The 21,348-nt window shown below is 42.9% G+C and overlaps 1 long non-coding RNA gene across 1 annotated transcript in view; it reads left to right on the top strand.

The window, feature by feature from the left end:
- The window catches only part of LOC103880576, a 210,087-nt gene extending 189,427 nt beyond the window's left edge, over window positions 1-20,660 (top strand). Inside the window, exon 4 of the long non-coding RNA XR_004179638.1 lies at window positions 15,383-20,660. This is a non-coding gene — a long non-coding RNA (uncharacterized LOC103880576). The remainder of the gene's footprint in view (window positions 1-15,382) is intronic.
- The last annotated feature ends 688 nt before the right edge of the window (window positions 20,661-21,348 follow it).

Here is a 21,348-nt window from a genome sequence, read left to right as displayed (position 1 = left end):
AGGGTAAGCAGCAGGTTAAGTGTACAAAGGTTAGGAGTCTGGATTAGGAGGAAGCAGCTAACAGGTACCCCTGTAGAGGCATTGAAAAGCAACATTTCTGTATTTCATCATCCAGACAGGCTCATAATTCTCCCTTTCTTATATTGAACCTGATACGCTATTAGCTCACTTTGCAGCTGTGCAGAGATGTACATAACTGTCTTTGCTGGAAGAAGTTGCTGCTGGTTTTTTAAGGAAAGGTTTTCTCTTTACTTTGATCTGACTTCTAAAGAATAAAGCATATTCTTTTTTATAGCAAAGGAGACTTCTAGGAAGTTTGAGTACTGTATTTAAATTTAAAGTCTTCCCCTCAGCATGTGAAGGCAATATTAGTGTCAGTTAGGTGTAACAGATGAATGGCTAACGTAACAATAAGTGGAAAACCTGAAAAAGATTAATGTCCAAATGAAAATGCATGTTTGAACTAAACAACTGCTTTTTGTTGCTACTTACTTTTTATTTGATAATGAGCATTAGCTACATATGAACACTGATAGTCTCTTTGGGATAAATAAGATACATTTCCACCTGATAAAGCATGTAAATTTAGCAAGGTGCTTAGCCCATTTCTCTCCTTCAGTATCCTGAAACTAAATGAGGGAGATAGTGTGTTCTTACATATTCAATATACAAAGTTAAATGATCTGCCTTTCTCCCCTTATTTTACACATTTTGTCCCACATTAGCACCTATAAGAATTTGTTTAATTAAAACGTATATATCATTTATTGGGTACTCTACTCTGTGTCAGGTACTATATAGCTCTTTATGTAGAATATTTTATGTGATCCTCATCACAGTCGTATGAGATAAGTACTATCTTTATTCTTATTTTACAGAGGAAGAGGAAACTGAGGCTCAAAATGGTCAGGCAACTTATCCAAGGTTATTCAGTTAGCATGTGGAAGAATTTTGATTCATGTTACTCTGTGCCTGAAACCAAAGCCAAAATTCTTAACTATTGAATTGATTTCAGAAGTACTATAACTGGTCTGCAGAACCCTGGGGTGGGGGGGCGGTGGGGCAGGGGGGCAGTTCCTTAGACCCTTTCAGAATGGGCCTATTAAGTCAAAACTTTTTTCATGATAATATAAATTTATTATTTGTCTCTTCATCTGTGTGGATACTTGTGTTGGTGGTGTAAAAGCAGTAGTGATTAAATGGCTGTCAGTTTTGCACAACTCAGAGCAATGGTACTCAACCACACTGCAAATCATTGACTCTTTTCCTACAATGTACTCACAAAAAACTGCCTGATGTTAAAATATTTAGTGTTATATAATGGAATGTCTCAGCATTTGGAACAGCTGCATAACTTATTGAGCCAATAGCTTTTGAATGACCAGTGCATGGTGTAACAAAATCACGCTTGGGTAAAGAGCCATTTACAGTTTATGATTGTTCTTTTTAAATAAATACGTATTTTTACATTTCTTAGTTCTAGTGGCAGATATTGGTAGGTATAACCTGTATAAACAATAGCTATGTTGGGGTGGGGGACTCAACATTTTTTCAGATTGCAAAAGAGTGTGGAGACCAAAATGTTTGTGGAGCACTGCAATGGGCAGCTGGGAACCACGGGAGGCTCTTGAGCAGGGAGAGTTACACTGGGCTCATTTCTTAGAGTAACTCAATTCTGTGTCCTTTTTCATCATGGAAATTTTCTCTAAAAACTTCTACCACTGACATACTTTTGTTTTTGAGACAGAAGCTCGCTCTATTGCCCTGGCTGAGTGCAGTGGAGCTACCATGGCTCGCTGCATACTCAGCCTCCCGAGCTCAAGCAATCCTTCTACCTCAGCCTCCTGAATAGCTGGGACTACCACCATGCACTGGCTCATTTTTTATTTTTCGTAGAGACAGGGTGTCACTATGTTGCCCAGGCTGGTCTTGGACTCCCGGATGCAAGCAATCTTCCCATCTCGGTTTCCCAAAATGCTGGGATTACAGGCATAAGTCACCGAGCTCAGCTACATACTTATTGGCATATGTGAATGGTATCAGAATGAATCCAGAAGACTCTCCCAGACTTAAGCTCTGGGCCTTTGAGAATTGCCCTGTGGCTGGTGCTTGAATTGCCCTATGGCTGGTGCTTTTACAACTTTGTTTATGAGAGCATTCTGTGCATAGCAGTACTCTTCCCCAAAGCATCAGGCTCTGCATATCTGGTTCCCAACAAGGCTGCTTCCAATCAGATAAAGCCATCACTCCTGCACAGACCTCATTCTCTGAGGGTGTGCAGTTCACATCTATGCAGCAGATAAAAAAATTAGGCTTACGTGTACTGGATCAGATTGGGGAGGGGTTAATCATGGCCGGGCCAGCCTCATGGAAGAGAGAGGGCATGGGGCCAGATACTCTTGTGAGATGGGAAGAGAAAATTTTCTCGCTGAACTCCTAGATAATATAAGAAAAATTCCAGGGGCTGGGCTTGCCAAGATGGACATATTATCTAAGACTAGTTTTTATTACCAAGTGCTTATTCTCTGTCATATATTGTGTTAAGTAAGCTCTTTTCTTTTCTTTTTTTTTTTTTTTTTGAGACAAAGCCTTGCCTTGTCACCTAGGCTGGAGTACAGTGGCGTGATCTCGGCTCACTGTAACCTCCCCCTCCTGGGTTCAAGCAACTCTCCTGTCTCAGCCTCACGAGTAGCGGGGATTACAGGTGTGCATCACCACACTCGGCTAATTTTTGTATTTTTAGTAGAGACGAGATTTCACCTTGTTGGCCAGGCTGGTCTTGAACTCCTGACCTCAAGTGATCTGCCCACCTCTGCCTCCCAAAGTGATGAAATTACAGGCGTGAACCACCACACCTGGCCTGCTAAGCTCTTTTCAAGCATTATCTCATTTTATCTCCTAAGTTATTCTGTCATGTGGGTAATATTACCTCCATTTTATAGGTGAGAAAACTGGGGCCTAGAGAGGTACAGGGCTGAGCCAGGCTTTGAATTAGTGTTGGTTTCTCCAAAGTTTCCAATTCTAAACTCCTCTGTTACATTTTCCTCTTTAAGTGAATTGGGTGGATGGCAGCTGGAAAACATGTGAAATACATAATAAAAGAGAGTAGGTTAAAGGCATAAAGGCAGAACTGGGGATACTATGGAAGGGACTGAATCTGGATTAGGAGGGAAGGGAGTGATCAAGTTTGCTGTTGCTTCTGGTGTGTGTGCAGTGTTGAGTGCTTTACGCTGGACAGGCAGATAGTAACCTGAGGCCAGTCCTGTTACTTGGCTGCTCTTCAAGATGGAAGACCATTCTATGAAAACCAGAGAAAAGCAACACACTAATTATTATTATTATTTTTAACTTGACTTTACATTCTGGGATACATGTGCTGAGCATACAGTTTGTTATGTAAGTATACATGTGCCATGGTGGTTTACTGCACCTATCAACCCGTCACCTAGGTTTTAAGCCCTGCATGCATTAGGTATTTGTCCTAATGCTCTCCTTCCCCTTTCCCCCCACTCCCTGACAAGTCCCGGTGTGTGACGTTCCCCTCCCTGTGTCCATGTGTTCTTATTGTTCAACTCCCACTTATGAGTGAGAACACACGGTGTTCGGTTTTCTGTTCCTATGTTAGTTTGCTGAGGATAATAGTTTCCAACTTCATCTATGTCCCTGCAAAGGACGTGAACTCATTCTTCTTTTATGGCTGCATAATGTTCCATGGTGTAGATGTGCCGCATTTTCTTTATCCAGTCTATCATTGATGGGCATTTGGGTTGGTTCCAAGTCTTTGCTATTGTAAATAGTGCTGCAATAAACATATGTGTGCATGTGTCTTTATAGCAGAATGATTTATAATCCTTTTTGTATATACCCAGTAATGGGATTGCTGGGTCAAATGGTATTTCTGGTTCTAGATCTTGAGGAATCACCACACTGTCTTTCACAATGGTTGAACTAATTTACCCTCCCACCAACAGTGTAAAAGCGTTCCTATTTCTCCACATCTTCACCTGCATCTATTGTTTCCAGACTTTTTAACGATCACCATTCTAAGTGGCGTAAAATGGTGTTTCATTGTGGTTTTGATTTGCATTTCTCTAATGACCAGTGATGATGAGCTTTTTTACATATATTTGTTAGCTGCATAAATGTCTTCTTTTGAGAAGTGTCATATCCTTTGAGAAGTGTCATATCCTTTGCCCACATTTTGATGAGATTGTTTGTTTTTTTCTTGTAAATTTGTTTAAGTTCCTTGTAGATTCTGGATAGTAGCATTTTGTCAGATGGATAGATTGCACACATTTTCTCCCCTTCTGTAGGTTGTCTGTTCACTCTGATGATAGTTTCTTTTGCTGTGCAGAAGCTCTTTAGTTTAATTAGATCCTATTTATCAATTTTGGCTTTTGTTGCAATTGATTTTGGTGTTTTAGTGATAAAGTCTTTGCCCACACCTATGTCCTGAAAGGTATTGCCTAGGTTTTCTTCTAGGGTTTTTATGTCAATACACTAATTATTATGTAGCTGGAAGTTTGGTGGAAAACACGACTTTGTAGTAGAGACCAGTTAGTCAGCCACAGGACTCAGGCGCGGTGCTGAGAAGGAGGTCAGACAGTGCTATACAGCCTGGGAAACATTAGGGGAAGATCAAGGGCTATGGGCAAAAGCGAATGGGGCTTGAGACCTAGCTCTACCCTGTTGGGTTAGCATTGCTCTATTCTCAGCTTCCTGATCTCAAGGATGGAGATGAAAATACCACCTTGAAGGGCTGTTGTGAGAATTAAAAGAGGCAGTATAGGAAGCCACATCACATGGTGACCAAAACACACCATGAACATTAAAATTTTTTCTTTCCTTTCTCCCCAGTGTCCAATAAGCACATTCTGCTTGAGCTCTTATCTCTGGCACCACCTCTGCCTTTCCCAGATAATATATTTTATTCTTGTCTCTAAAGACATCATGTATTGAATGCTTTGGGTATTGTTTGGGAACCAGATTGCTTGGGCTTACCTTGTGCTCATTAGCTACATGGTTTTGGGCAGGGCGCTTGACTCATCTTGCATTATTTACTTCAACTGTAAAACAATAGAACGATGGCATCTATCTGTAGGGTTCCTGTAAAGATTAAATGGGACAAAACGTGTAGTGGGTAGAGCAAAAGGCTTGACACATTGCACAAGCTCAACAATTGTTCTTACTCAAAAGCAATGTCCTCAAAGAAGACATTCAACCCTTCCTCCATCCCCTCTCTATTGGCTAAAAATAGGGAGCACAGTGAAGATCTGGCTTATGGCAAACCTTGGCAGGTGGATGGGAGCTGAACTCTGAAAAAGGGCAGGTCCTTCCTCTGTTGTGGAAGGGGAAGAGTGGGGACAGATAGACTGAAAGGTTGAGAACATTGTCTGGCTTCTGAAAAAGCTTAAAGGGTTACCTCTGGAGGGTGAATTGGGAGCCCTATGTCCATTAAACACATACACACAGCTGAATGAGACCCGAAGTTTGCAAAAACAAGAGTTGTATGTTTTTGCTCATATTATTACCTACAAGAATCCCATAAGAGAAATAGGGCCTCTTATCTACTTGGGTAGGGTCAGCGAGGGTAAATAGCTTGAGGACCTGCAGCAAGTTAATAGCATCAGCAGAACTCAAACTCAGGCCTATCATGACACTCTCCCCATCACACCACAAGCCATCGACTGACCACTAGGGTGATCTAACCAGGGCTAGGATGAGGGTGAGGGAAGTGAGATGAGTCATGCATGTGCCAGATGGGGACCTGTCTTTATTTAACATTTTGATATCTTGCTCATCATGGATGTTTTTCCATTCTTATGTTTTAAAATCATTGCATTAAAATATTATTTACCTCGAAAAAATAATTATTGCTTATCATTATTGTGGCCATAATTTGACAAGCATTGTGTTACGTGCTTTCTAAGTGCCATGTTGTTGCATCTTGACAACAATTCTGTGGGACAGGATGAGAAACCTGGGCTTAGAGTATAGAAAATCATCATGTGCATATAAGGCCTCCCAAGACTGCCTTTTTCTCTATCTATCACCCCACACTGTAGGCCTCTCTTTTGTTTCTAACCAGTGATTTTTATGACTTATTTATTGGCTGTGGCCTGATTAAGTGACTTGAGAACTGGCATAAGGCTGCTTTTTATGTGCACATTGATAACCCACCTTACAGTATTGAAGACCCTACATGATCATGAATGTGAAAGGGCTAGGAAAAACCTGGAAGCATTCTACAAAATATTTGTTCTTTATTTATGTAGGTCCCCATCATGTTCTAGAAAGGGATTTGTGGTAGTCTATTAGTTGTCATTACAGTGATGATGATTAATGATTATAATAACAAGACAAGTGTAATTGGTTCAAATTGTGCCTTTTGAAATAGCCTCCTCGGAGGCCAGGCAGCGGGGAGGGAGAAGGCAGCCTCTGCCACAGGGAGCTGAAAAGATGGGCCTAATTGGTTAAAAGCAGGATTGCTAATTGCTTTGGCAAGGGCCTGAGAGAAAGCTCTGGTATGATTATACATGAACTGAGGTCCCTTGAAGCCCTGTGATTCTGGGCTAGATCTGCTCCTCCAAACACAAGCAGAAAAGAGAGCAGATGTTCAGCCACTTGACAAAGATTTAATAAGACACTTAGAAAAATTACCATGTTCACTTGCCCCTCCTGACCCCTGGGTTGGAAGCTGGAGGAAGGCCTGTTTTGGGCGGCTGATGCTCTGAGCTGAAACCATAAGTGGCATGTGCCGAGGATTTTTCCATTTTTCCACGATCCTGCTGTTCTGTGGTCCTCCCCTCCACCTGACAAGAAGGGCTTTTTGTGGTGTGAGGAGGAGGAAAGGTAGCAGGAAGAGGAGAGGCTTGATGATGATCGACATCTGTGCTTTAAATTCCAGTTGAGGGTAGACAGGCTGCCAGTGAGTTATTGAAGTCTTCTATTTGGAGAGCAAAGGAGTAAAGTCAAGCCAGATCACAGCACCACATGGCAAATCTCCACAGCATATGCTGGAAAACCCAGCATGGGAGAAGAGCCCAAAGGTAGGATTTTGCCGAAGAGAAAGTTCTCCCTTGTAAATTGTGTTAGTCACCAGGAAAAAACAGTACAGAGACTGGCAGTGAGACTGAATGGGTGTGGGACTCTGTTATAATCTGGGGAGGCCTGGAAAATCTTGTCGGTGGCCACCTGTAGCCACAGGGGTTTGGAGAGTGACCACCTGGATTCAAAGCCAGCTCAATAATTCATTAGTTAGGGGCTCATGCAAATCACATAACCACACTGAATCTCAATGTCCTCACTTGTAAAATAGGGAAAATGATACCTCCCTCATACAGTTATTGTGACAAGTAAATGACACAGAGCAAATGTATTCATTTTCTAAGGGTGCAAATCACCACAAATTGTGTGGCTTAAAACAACAGAAATTTGGCCAGGTGCAGTGGCTCACACCTGTAATACCAACACTTTGGGAGGCTGAGGCAGGCAGATCACAAGGTCAGGAGTTTGAGATCAGCCTGACCAACATGGTGAAACCCCGTCTGTACTGAAAATACAAAAATTAGCTGGGCATGGTGGTGGGCACCTGTAATCCCAGCTACTCATGAGGCTGAGGCAGGAGAATTGCTTGAACCTGGGTGACGGAGGTTGCAGTGAGCTGAGATCGCGCCATTGCACTGCAGCCTGGGTGACAGAGCGAGACTCCATCTAAAAAAAAAAAAGTCAGAAATTTATTTTCTCACAGTTCTGGAGACCAAAAGTCTGAACGTAAGGTGTGGGCAGGGCAGTGCTCCCTCCAGAGGCTCTAGGGGAGGATCCCTCTTTGCTTCTTCCAGCTTCTGGTGGCTCCCAGCAAGCTTTGGCATTCCTTGGCTTGTGGCAGCATCACTCCTATCTCTGCCTCCATCTTCACACGGTCTTCTTACCTGGATGTCTGTATCTTCTCTTCTTCTTATAGCAATGCCAGTCTTTGAATTTAGGGGTCATCCTAAAATCCTCTATGATTTCATCTCAATATCCTTAACTTAACCAAATCCACAAAGACTCTGTTTCCGAATAAGCTCATATTCTGAGTTTCTGGGTGGACATGAATAGTTAGGGGACACTATTCAACCCACCACCATAAGTAAAGAGATTAGAATGTCCCTTGGCTCATAGAAAGCTCTAGATAAATGTTAGCTACTATGCTTGCTATCACTACTACTTCTGTTGTTATGACGACGGAGGTACCAGGTTGTCTTTGCTCAGGCTCACCTGAGCCACAATTGTTTGTTAACTATATGTCATAGCATGCACAAAGGTTAATAAGATGGGCTAAGATGAAGGGATGATGATATTAAATATACAAGCATAGCACACCACAACTATGAAACTTGTAGATCACTGATGTTGGGTTTTTAAGCTCCTTTGATGTCAGAAATTATTTCTTGCTCTTCTTCCCTGACGTTGAGCCCAGAAAACAAGGAATTGGCATTGAACTCACAGAGCCTTAAGTTTAAACACTGAATCTGCCCTACCTCTGGAAACTCATATTTTCTCATCTGTAAAATGGACAATTCTTCCTTTAGTCATAGGGTTGCTGTGGATGTTGAAGTTGAAGTCTCAGGGCATGGTGCTGGGTTTTAGAGGGGGTGTGTGGGATTCAACATCGCTAGGGAAGGAGGACCTGCATGGTGTCGGGGAGAGTGCGGTGGAGCCATTAACCAGTGTTGGGTCAGGTCTGGATGGAAAAGAGAAGGGAAGTGACTTCACTCAAAGCTTAGGGGTGGAAAGTTAGAGAAGGTCTGGGATCAGGTATAAGAACAACCAAGGAGCAACACCAAATTCAACCAGGAAAGGACATGGGGCAAGAATCCACAAGGGAGTCCAAGGTGAAGGTGGCAGGGGAACTCCTGTGTTTCTGACAAATGCTTCAGATAGTGATCAGTGGTACACGGTGCTGTGAATTAATTTATCCAGGTCCATACATACCTGTGTGGTTCCCGTGGGCCAGGTGCCATGTTAAGAATTGAGTATTCACAGTGGAAAGCAGAAACTACAGCCTTTACTCTCTTGGAGCCTACAGAGTAGACTGGAACAGAGTCATTTTAAAAAAATTTCTAAAAGATATAAAAACAAAGTGTGTTCATCACTGGGGAAGAACAGCACAGGGAGTAGCTATGAGAGATCAGCAATAACCAGTGTTCTGATCTGGTCCAGAAGAGGGAGAGGCTGAGGAAAGTCTCCCTGAAGAAGAGACATTTACATTGAGAGACAAAAGAGGAGAAGAGATTGAGCAGCTGCAGGGTGGGGTGGTGTGGAGGGAGGGCTGGGCATGAAACAGAGGGTAAGGCAGGTGGAAAGGCGGGAGCCAGGGGAGGCTTGCTTGGTGGTCAGGCAGAGTTCGGTAGTTGTGGCGGAGACAGTATGACCCACAGGACCTGAAATACTTACTACCTGGACCTTTACAGGAAAAGTTTGTTGATCTCTTATCGAGTGTGTTTTCCCAGGTGTCAACATCTTTGAATACAACCCTGCTGTTTCTAAATAACAATGGGGAGGGCGAGGGAATATTGTCTTCTCTCCAGCCGCCCCCAAAACTTCCCAGTCTGTCTGTTCCAGTTCCTCAGCTTGGCAGCACAGGGCCACAGCTATGTGTAGTTTGGCCCACAGAGTGTTTTGATTTTTTTTCTTTGGAAGAGTTGTCACGACTTAAACCTTGGAAAAGTCACTTACAATGTTGGAGTTCCAACTTCTCTTGCAAAATCAGAAGCTCTGGCATCACTGGCCCTCCTTTCCTAAAGGCAACCCCCAAGGGGGTTGGAGATGAATGTAAAATGCAGTTCTCAGTTCATCAGAGACCTCACAGGCCTCTTCTGTCTGAGCATTTCCTGTCTGGCTCCTGTAGGCACCTGAGTCTATGCCCCTTGATCTCTGTCCTACTGAGGATGGTCAGATGGGAGCAAACAAAACCCCTTGATTCTTAGGAGGAGATTGTTTCAAATTAAAGTCTTGCTGCCCAATTAGGAAGCCGGTTTACATTGCCCTCGAGGGAGAAGAGGTCTGTCTCCCGGGAAGGAGCTCTTTAAATGGGACAGATCTGAATCGTCTGTAAGTGGGTTTCCTTTATTCTTCCGTTTTCTTCTTTATTATTTTTTGACAGCAACGAAACGCTTTCTGCAGAGAATATCTTATGCAAAAACCCAGTGCAAAATACACATCAAAGTGACTGTGCTCAGATTGAATGTGTTTTGCTCACCTTGGAAAACTGGCTGCTTGACCTTCTTTTCTCCTCTTTCCGAGGTGGCTCTGGGGCATCTGTGGGTAAACTTGGGTTCCTCAGAAAACCCTTGCCAAGAGCGTTGTAAGAGAGGCTGCTGCAAGCTGAGGAACAGGGTGTATGTAAAAGGGTTAAAACAAACAAACAACAAACAAAAACAAAGGTACTCTTGGTTCCTCACTTTTGTAATTCTGGGCCAACCTGAAATTGAACAACATGCAAAAGGCAAATCTGGATCTCTACCTATGACTCCTTCACTCCCTGGGGGCCCAACATAGACGGAGTGAGATAACCCGTGTAGCAGATGGCAAACATCAGAGTCGAGGCCCTGCAAGCATGCAAGGCCTACTTCATCACTGTGACTGGAGACTTGGACCTGTACCCTTTTAAGGAATGTGTCACTTCCTGTGGCATGCAGCGTGGAAAAGCAGTCACTGTCCTGCTGTAGTTTTGAATTGGGGGCTGCCTCTGTCTAATATGGTGAGGTGCTGGTTCATGGAACTCTGGGACCAGGGCCTTGACCACAATGTGCAGGAAATGCTCAGACACAGAGGATTCCCGGAAATGAGAGAGAGGTTTCTGAGCTCCTCTGGCTTAGCCTAGCAGCTGTGCTGTCACGTTATTATGGATGCTTGTCATTGAAGCATCACTGTCTGCAACCTTGACATGCACCATTTCAGACTCATTTTTCAAAATTGCTTTGAAAGCCCAGGGACCGTCCCATCCATTAGTGGAACTCCTCTGTGACAGGTGCTGGGGGTGATGGAGGCAGCAGAGAAGTCCCTGTGCAGTGCCGACTCATGGGAGCACATGCAAAAAGACACAGGCCGGCTCCTATGAAGCCTCTATAGCAGTTTGTTGGTGTTTTCCTTCTTAGAGGAGGACGTCTTTTTTCTGTAGGGCTCCATGACCCCCAACTGTACAAACAGCTTTCTGGCAACTGAGCCAGCACACCCCACTTTGGGCTGTCTGTAGTTCTGGTGGCTTCACCTGTCCAAACTGTATGCTCTTAGGCAAGATTCTGTGACTTTTTAGGTTTCTGTTTCCTCATCTGTATAAAAATAATATCCACCTCCCAACCTTATCTACATAATAGAAATAATCTTACCTACCTCATAATCTAATTTGTTTAATATAAATGATAATATTCACCCCTCAACATCATCTGTATAATAGAAATAATTATACCTACCTCTAAATATTAGCTGTAGAATGGAAATGATAATACTCACCTTGCAATTTTGTTTGAGAATTAGAAATAATACACCTAAAATGCCGAGCAGTGCATTCAGTGAGTAGTGCATTTAATACGTGATAGGCACAGGAACTCAGCGTTCCAGAGGCCCAAGCTAATTCACATTTTTGAGCCTCCAGGTATGCTTAAAAAATAAAAACATCCTCAAATTGTTGCAAAAGTTGTTATATTTTAAGTGTTTATTTTGGACAGATGAATGCTTTTTAAAAAACATACTAGAATATATAAATAACCTCATTCACGGGTGACCTCAAATTCTGACTCCACAGCTCTTGAAGAGATGGTGTCTAGGCCAAATGCACCACCCCCCACACCCATTACAGCTCTAAATAGGCCCTTAATAAATGATAGTCATTATAGCATGATATAATCATATTATATCTATCCCTGGAGGTTATAAACAATGTTTCCTCTCTAGCTTTATCCGCTATAAATCAACTGAGTCTTCCCAGCATTAAAACACTTCGTGATGGGCTAGTGAACCATGGTGGGGGAAGCGCAGGAGGAGCTGGCTCCAGCTGTTGGCAGCTGCTGAGCGTTACTGAGGCCCACGTGGGGCCCACATACATGACTGTGTGGCTTTTCGTATTGAGTAGTACCCACAGACCAGATTCAACTTGCACGAGGGATGATTTCTGGTGAGGCAATCTCTCCTGGCCAGAAAATGCCCCAGGCTGAATGGGGTCAGACTGCGATTCTTTTAGCTAGTGCCTCGGCAGCAAGGCGTCTCCCTCTGGACATCCAGCAAGAGTCCAGGTGATGGTGCTATCAAAACAAATTTCCCCTTACTAGGACCGGTAATCCCATGCTTTGGCCTCCAGTTAATATGTGCATGCCTTACTGGGGAGAAGGGACTTCATATTCTTGGATTTTGCTGACATGGACTGTGCAGGTCTCTAAGTGCCAATTGCAGGGAAGAGTCAACACCTCATCACTGACCCAGGAAAGCATAAATGCATCTGCTTCTTATGCAGTGACAGGAACCCATTCTGAGCCTGGCTGAAGGAAGACAAGGATTCCAACGACAGCTAGGCCACCCTGACTTGCCATTTCTCAGACTTGTTAATGTTTGACTGTCAGCCCATATTGCCCAATTTGGACAGTCATACTTCTGAACCAAAAGTAGGAATTGCGGTTTGCCCAATATTTTAATGACCCCAAGGGCAGTGGGGATAGGGTATTCTGAAATGGGAACCTTCCCATTATGTGTGGGATAGAGGAAATCCAGAGCACACACATCTTTCCGTTATATATGGGATAGAGGAAATCCAGGGCACACAGACCTTCCCGTTATGCATGGGATAGAGGAAATCCAGGGCACACAGACCTTCCCGTTATGTATGGGATAGAGGAAATCCAGGGCACACAGACCTTCCCGTTATGTATGGGATAGAGGAAATTCAGGGCACACAGACCTTCCCGTTATGTATGGGATAGAGGAAATCCAGGGCACACAGACCTCCCCAAGTATGTATGGGATAGAGGAAATCCAGGGCACACAGACCTTCCCGTTATGTATGGGATAGAGGAAATCCAGGGCACACAATCACAACATGCAGAAGTGAATGCTCAGAGCTGGTCCCTCTGAGCTGGGCCACCAGTAAAGGGCATGCATTGGAGGAGTTAATTTTGGGACCACTCCATACCTTTTAATCACTCCTTGGGCTGTTGTAATCAAATGGAACTTACCACAAAGTTAATTTGAGATTATATTTAGTGATATGCTTTATCATTGTTGTAGTGAGTGGTAATTAGGAATAAAATGGGAAACAATTCCCACAAAAGATTGTGATTAGAATTGATTATCCAGACGACCCGAGGTTTTCTACTCGCACCTTGTTGCTTCTTCTGTCTCTCTAATGAGCATTAATTTTGCCTCCTCCCATGCTCTGAAACACAGACCTGCGTTCTAATTGCATGCTTTGGCTCCCTTGCCCTGTCCCTCTCCCTGCTGGTGGCTCTGGGTTGAGGGTCAGAGTGCTGCTTTTGGTGCCCATTTTGCCAGAATCCCTCTTTGGTTTCCTACTTCTAGAGTCCTTGATTATCTTCTTTCTGCCCCTCACCTGCCTTGGGTGCCAGGTGAAGCAGGGGAGGCTGCCTGCGGGAGGCAGCTGGTGATGTGGGTTTTGGTCGGGGGAGAGGTGTCCTGGGACCAAGGCTAGTGGAGAGGAGACTAGATTAGGGGAGGAAGAGTGGGAACTCATCAAATGGAAGCTCTTGCAGAAGACATCTCTTCACCAGGTCACTTAACATCCAGACCAGTTGGTGATAAATTATCAGTTTAGAGGCAAAAAGAATGGTCAGGCCTTTCTCTATCTGCAGATTTCTCCATTTCCTATTTCTGATGGCCTGGAATTTCTAACTGGAGACAGACATTTCATTGCACACTAAAGGAGATGAGGTTTAAACTGCAGACGCTGAGATTGTCCAAACACTGATGTGAAGAGTTTCAGGCTACAGGCAAATTGCCACATCAGATTCTTGTGTTTCTGGGTCAAGTTGAGGGCTAGAGAGCAGGGGACTGCTGAGTGTCTAGACTGCAGAGTGGAGAAATGACCCAGAAGAAGAGGCTGGAGGCAATGAAAGCAGAACTCTTGAGTCTGCAGAATTTTGCTTGAGAGCATGCTGGTGTGCTGCAGTTCACCTCCAGCTTGACCACTTGGGAACCTTAGCATTGACCAGGCCCTTGGGCTGCCTATGAGACTCTCCAAGGCTGCAGTGCCTTTCTGGCAAGTTTCAAATCAGAGCAGCTCTGGAGTCTTCTATCTGACATGCTTCATAAAAAGTTTTTGGGGAGTGTATATAATTTTTTCACCCCAGGGGTAAAGAGGTATTCCTGCCCTACCCCTTAAGTCTGTCCTCCACTTGAGTTCTGAAAATGCAAACGAGATCACACCATTGCTAGCTAAGAACCACTCATTGCTAATGCTATTAGAATAAAATACTAGCTCTTTATTTCGAAGCTTGATTTCATCTGTTCCTTACCTTTCTTCTGATATTATCTCTTACCTCTCTGTTCATTGGTCCCTCCATCTGTATTCCCTTCCTCCCCTTCTTCCTTCCAAAAGCCTCTTCATCCCTCCACTCATCCCTCCATCTTCCTTTCCTTCCATCCTTCCATCCATTTATTTATGCATCCAAGAAAGCCACAGTTGCTTTCTTGCTATTCCTTAACTGCCTTCCATTCACTTCTCCTCTGTACTTGTTGTTCTCTCTGCCTGGAATACTCTGTTTCTCTCAGTACCCACATGGCTCACTGTTCTTTTCCTCTTTTTGGGTCTGTGTTCTAATGTTACTTTCTCCATGAGAACTTTCCATGCCTTTGAGGGTTGTGGCTAGAAGGGGGCATGTGTGGCTTCTGAAATGTTATCTTCTATTTCTTGATCCAGGTGCTTGTAACATTTTTTTGTGTTCAATGTGTTAACATTCAGAAAGCTTAAATTTTGTCTTGTGCACTTCTGGATGTGTTTGTTATACTTACTTAACAAAAAGTTGAAAACAAATACTCTCACTCCCATCTCACTCTGTTTCTCACCTTGTGTTATTTTATCTTCATGGCCCTTACACTACCTGACGTTGTCTTACATCCTAATTCTCAATGTCTGTCATCTCCCATGCCACATGGAAATTTCATGAAACAGGGATTTGGTCTTTTCTCCTGCTCTATTCCCAGGGTTTAATACAGTGCCCAATACGTAGGGGAAAACATCACTGTTGAATGAATGCATGAGAAGCTACTGGATACCTTAAGCAACTAGAAGGTGTAACAAAAACTGGGGAGGTGGCTCAGCTAATTCATCTGGTGCTTAAGTCGTAAAGGTCTCGGACGGGCCTCACTGCTCACAGATCTCCTCTCTCCTCAGAATCATCTGTTCCATCTGACCTGCTCTCTCGACTTTCTGCGACAGAGTTTGGTTCCTTTCCCGCAGTTGCTCCTCAACACACACTGATCTTATACATGAACCTCCTCATCAAGGAACCACCTTCGAGCATCCATGCGGTGCCGGGTCAGGTGCCAAAGAACAAAGTGTCTCAGACTTGGGCCAATGATTCTGTTTCATCCACGGTGAGTGAATGCAGTGGATAAGAACACCAGCTTTGATGTCCGGAGACCTGGGTTCAAACTCTATCTTTGACTTGTTCTAATGATGTGACCCTAGACACTTAACTGAGCCTCAGTTCCTCATCCAGAGAATGAGATTCATGGTCATATCTTCCTCCATGGGATTGTTTTGAGGATTTAAGTAAGATGTTGCTTGTTAAGCCCTTGGCACAGTTCATGACACAAAGTCACTGTTAAGAATGCTGGCATAAAGATACATGCACACGTATGTTCATCACAGCACTATTCACAATAGCAAAGATACAGAGTCAGCCTAAATCCCCAATGGTAGAATGCATAAAGAAAATTTGATACCCATACACTGTGAAATACTATGTAACCACAAAAAGGCCGAGATCATGTGCTTTGCAGCAACATGGGTGAAGCTGGAGGCCATTTTCCTTAGCAAACTCACACAGGAATGGAAACTCAAATACTGCATGTTCTCACTGACATGTGGGAACTGAATGATAAGAACACATGGCCACAAAGAGGGGAACGACAAACAGTGGGGCCTACTTGAGGATGGAAGGCAGGAGGAGGGAGACATTCAGGAGGAATACCTATCAAATACTATGTTTAGTACCTGGGTGATGAAGTAATCTGTACAACAAACCCCCATGACATGAGTTTACCTGTATAACAAACCTGCATATGTACCCCTGAACCTAAAATAAAAGAAAAACAAGAATGCTGAAATTCTTAAGCATTCAGTCACTGTTGGCTCCAACAATGCGAACATTGATTGTTATTGATATCCGTGCCCTCTCAGGATGTGATGATGCCACATCTCTTTCTACTTTTTACCTTCAGATGTTGCCACTGGGGCCTGTGCCATGCATCTGCCTTCACTGGCTGTGTGTCCAGGAAGGATGATGTTTTGAAAAATGAACTTCTGATTTATATTCTTGTATCTTAAGCAAGAGAGCATGTGAGAAGGTCCTTGAAAAGACACACAGTGCTTTGTAGATGCGCTTGCTGTCACTTACTAACTCCGGTTTGCTTGTTGGCTTCTTTTGTTAGTGTGGTAGAGAAGGAGTTGTGTGGCTGTTGATTACAGTAACAATGAGCAGTCACCAAACTTCTCCAAGGCAGTTTCTTAATTTGGGGAATAAAATAACAACAGGGTCCACCTTCAGAGATAGTTTCAGTGCCCTAGAAGGTGGTGCCTGTGAAATCAATTGCAAGAAACACAGAAGAAGTTCACATATTCCCTTCTGACTCCCTCTTTTTCTCCATCTCATGTGTGGTTTAATTAAATCTCCGGAGAGCTTTTAATCCCTCTATCCAAACTTTTTCCAAATGCTTTTTTACAAGCTGTATCAAAATTTAAAAAATTTCTGCCTGTATCACTGGCTGTCTTATCAGTCTTTATCCTGAGGACCACAGAAGAGGCCCATTGGGATGAGCAATTCTCTGCAAAGATTCAGAGCTGAGATGTAAGCTGCACTGCAGATAAGTTCTCCTGTTACTTGACTGTATCCCAGTTCCTGTCAGCTGTATTTTTTCTGCACGCATCACACTGAGCCATTATGATCATAGCAGCTGATTGATTTTAAACCATGGTCTCCCATTGCTCTAGTAAGCGCTGGTTGACAGATTGCCCAGTTAGAGAAATTCATGTGTCTGGAAAGCAAGAGGAAAAGGGTCTGCTGTGTTTTTGGTTTTGATTTTGTATCTTTAGTTGTCTAAAAAAAAAAAAATGATTTTTTTTCACCCCTTCAGATTTTCTCGATGGGGCTGACTCTCCTTTATAGTCAGTGAACCTCTGCAGCCTCATAATCAAAGGGTGACCCCCAGATCAGCAGGATCAGCAGTAGCTGGGAACTGGTTGGAAATGCAGAATCTTAGGCACCCCTCCAGGAAGCAGAGTCTGCATCCCCTTTTCCCCATGGTTGCTGCGCACTGGAAAGATGGAGAAGTGCTGTTTTATAGGGCTGTGGTCTTGGAGGAACCCAGCAGGGCCTGGGTTTGGCATCAGTCTTTTAAGGCCGCAGACGCCTCTGGGCTCAAGGGCAACATGCAGAGGAGAGATGGCACATCACTATAGAAGACCACCCACTAAGATGTTGGGTAGTCCTCCACTTCTATGGACCCTCCACCTGTTTGTCTGGTGCCAGATGTCTTCAGCTGGACCTCATTTTCCCCTCTCTGCAGGTCTGTGGTCTCACAGGGTACCAATCACTATAGTGGCAATTGTTGTTACCTCTTCTGATGCCCCAAAGCCTCCTTAAGAGTGCGCCAACTGATTCAGCTAGAGAAATTCAAGTATTGAGAAAGGAAGCAGAAATTGGTTTGTTTTTGCCTTGCCTATCTGTCTAGGGAAAGCATCCCTGCTATTTCAAATGTCTGATAAACGAACTCGATTATCTTCTTCTTCTTCGAGCAAACACGTGATCCAGTAGCAGAAGTTATTCGTTGTCGGCAAATCTGCTGGTTGCCAGCAAGTCCTTCTCTTTGCTGTTCTCCATCCCAGTGACAGAAGATTTTTGGAGAGGAAACCTCTAAGTTTATGTTTGAGAAATGTTAGTGCAGGTTTCTCTTCTCTGCTCCCTCTGAAGAGGTGACCTGTGTATGTAGATGTTGGAGTGTCTGAGATGGTATTGTTCATGACTGGGATTGGGAACCAGTGGAGCTATGCTCTGGTGTCAGAGCATTACTAACAGGGTTTTTGGTTAATCAACTTGATTCTTCCTCTTTATTTGCTTCTTTATTCAGCAGATATAAAACTCGAAACATAGTGGTTCTCAGTATGATGGGCCGTATCTCCTGAATTTGCATTCTGGTTTGCCACTTAGCAGCTATGGGGCCTCCAATAAGTTATTTAACCTTTCCGTGCCTCAGTTTCATTGTTCATAAAAGGGAGATAACAAAAGCATCCATCTCATATAGTTGGTGTGAGGATTATATTGATTAATATTACCATATAGTAGCTGAAAATCATTCTGGCACTTGTAAGTACAGTTTGTGTATTTGCTGTTGTGTTAATACTATATAGGTCAGGCACATTGCTAGGCAATGAAGACAGGTGACAGGCAAGAGCCCTGCCCTGACAGAGTACACATTCCCTGGAGAGATGAGCAGGAAACAACTTTTCACCAGTCCAATATTTACCCCAGTGAGAAGTGCAGGGACAGAGATATGCAGGCTGCAGGGAGAGTAAATTCAGGTGAGTCTGGCCCACCTGGGGCATATCCTAGAAGGTGTCCCTAGGAGGTGACATTTGTGCCTGGGATTTAGGGGTGCTGAACAGTAGCCCTGGGGTGGTGGTGGTGGTTGTAAGCCAATGTAGCTTGAGTGCAGACAGTAAGGGGTGGGGAAGGCTCGGAGATGAGAAGGGTAGGTAGGGCCTCAGAGTGAGACAGAAATTCCTCCTCAGGGATCTTCCAACTATAATGAGTATCAGAGTAGCCTGGGGATCCTGCTTGAAAGTGAAGATTCCTGGAACTGCTTCCAGAGGTTCTGATTCAGATGATCTGGGGTAGGAGTCTTCATCTAAAGAAGCCTGAGGTAATTGATGTAGTGGAAGACAGTGTTGACAGCACAACTAGGGTATGTTAAATATGTGTGTTTTTATCTTAATCTTGAGAGAATTGGGGAACCACTCAAGGTTTTTTTTTTTTTTTTGGTACAATTATGTTACAGTGTACATACAGTCAAATTCACGTTTTTAGATTCTATCAGTTTTGGCAACATATACACATACGTAAGTACCAGCCAAGACATAGAATATTTTTGCTACCCCAAAATGTTCTTTTGTGCCCTTTTTGTAGACCAGCCCTTCTTCTACTCCAAGCCCCTGGCAACTGCTGATCTGTTTTCCTCCATGGAACTTGCTGTTTTCTGAGTGTCACATACATGAAATCATACAGACATAGCCCTTTGTGTCTGGTATCTTTTGCTTGGGATAATGCTTTTGCAGTCAGTCCATGTTATTGCACGTGTCAGAGGTTTATTCCTTTTTATTTATGAGTAATCTTAAAGGGGTGTACCACAGTTTGTTTATCATTCAACAGTTGATGGACATTTGAGTTATTTCCGGTTTTTGGAGGTTATAATCGAACATAAAACTTTCTCATACAGGTATCTGTACGGACATATGTTTTTATTTCTCTTGTGTAAATACCAAAAGTGGAGTTGTTATGTCATATAGTAAGAGCATGCTTAATTTTTAAGAAAATGTCAACTGTCTTCTAAGTTTGCTGTACTACTTTGCATTCCCACCAGTAATGTGTGAGAGATCTGGTTGTTTTACGCCCTTTCAGCATTTTGCATTGTCAGTTTTTTAAAAGTAGTCATTTATTGTGGTTTGAATTTGGAATTTCCCAGTTACTAATGATGTTGACCATCTTTCCACGTGTTTATTTGCCTTCATAGCTCCTCTTTGGTAAAGTGTCTGTTCATACGTTTTAATCAGTTTTTTAAAAATTGGGTTGTTTGTTTTATTCTTACTGAGTTTTGAGTATTCTTTATATATTCTGACTACAGGTTCTTAATCAGTTATATGTTTTGCAAATATTTTCTCAGTCTCTGGCTTGTCTTCTTGTTTTCTTAATAGTGTCTTTCAAAGAGCGTAAGTTTTAAATTTTATGAAGTCCAACTTGTTAATTTGTTTTCTTTTATATTTCATGATTTTTGCATTTTACGTAAGAAATCTTTGCCTAACCCAAGGTTGTGAAGATTCCCTCTTAGAAGTTTTTATAGTTTTTGATTTAATATTGGGGTCTATGATCCATTTACATTTACATCTATGATATAACTCTGAAATGTGGTATGGGTCAAGTTCTCACTACTTCACCTTTATTTTTTAAAAAAGTCGTTGGACCACATATGTTTGGGTTTATTTTTGGGAATCCTAGTATATTTCATTAATCTATATGTCTGTATTTGTACCAATACCATACTGTACAGGTTGGCAAACTGTTGGCTACATCCGTTCTTCCACCTGTTATTTAAAAAAAACCTTTGAGCCAGGCACAGTGGCTCATGCCTGTAATCCCAGCACTTTGGGAGGCCAAGACGGGTGGATCACGAGGTCAGGAGATCGAGACCATCCTGGCTAACACGGTGAAACCCCGTCTCTATTAAAAATGCAAAAAATTAGCTGTGCGTGGCGGTGGGCGCCTGTAGTCCCAGCTACTTGGGAGGCTGAGGCAGGAGAATGGCGTGAACCGGGAGGCGGAGCTTGCAGTGAGCCGAGATCATGCCATTGCACTCCAGCCTGGGCAACTGAGCGAGACTCCATGTCAAAAAAAAAAAAAAAAAAAAAAAAAAAAAACCTTTGACTGAAACACAGTCATGCCATTTATTTACCTATCATCTATGGCTACTTTCGTACTGCAGTTGTTGTGACAGAGATCGTATGGCCAACAAAGCCTACAATATCTCTATCTAGTCTCTTATAGATAAAGTTGGTTGATCTCTGTCATAATTTCTTAATTACTCTAATTTTATTGTAAATCTGAAAATCAGGTACTGCAAGTTTTTCAACTTTTTTTTTTTTTTTTCAAAATTGTTCTATCCATTCTAGGTTCTTTTCTTTTTCATATAACTTTTAGAAACAGCTTGTCAGTTTTAACAAAAAATCTTGTAGAATTTTGATTGGGATGACATTGAATCTATTGATCAATTTGGGGAGAATTAAAATGTTGAATCTTCTGATGCTTAAATGTGGTTTATCTTTCCATTTTCTTGGTCTTTTTTATTTATCTCATTAATGTTTTATAG

The sequence above is a fragment of the Papio anubis genome, chromosome 18 (assembly GCF_008728515.1).
Source record: "Papio anubis isolate 15944 chromosome 18, Panubis1.0, whole genome shotgun sequence".
Classification (NCBI taxonomy): domain Eukaryota; kingdom Metazoa; phylum Chordata; class Mammalia; order Primates; family Cercopithecidae; genus Papio; species Papio anubis.
This window is presented reverse-complemented; position numbering and strand designations above follow the sequence as displayed.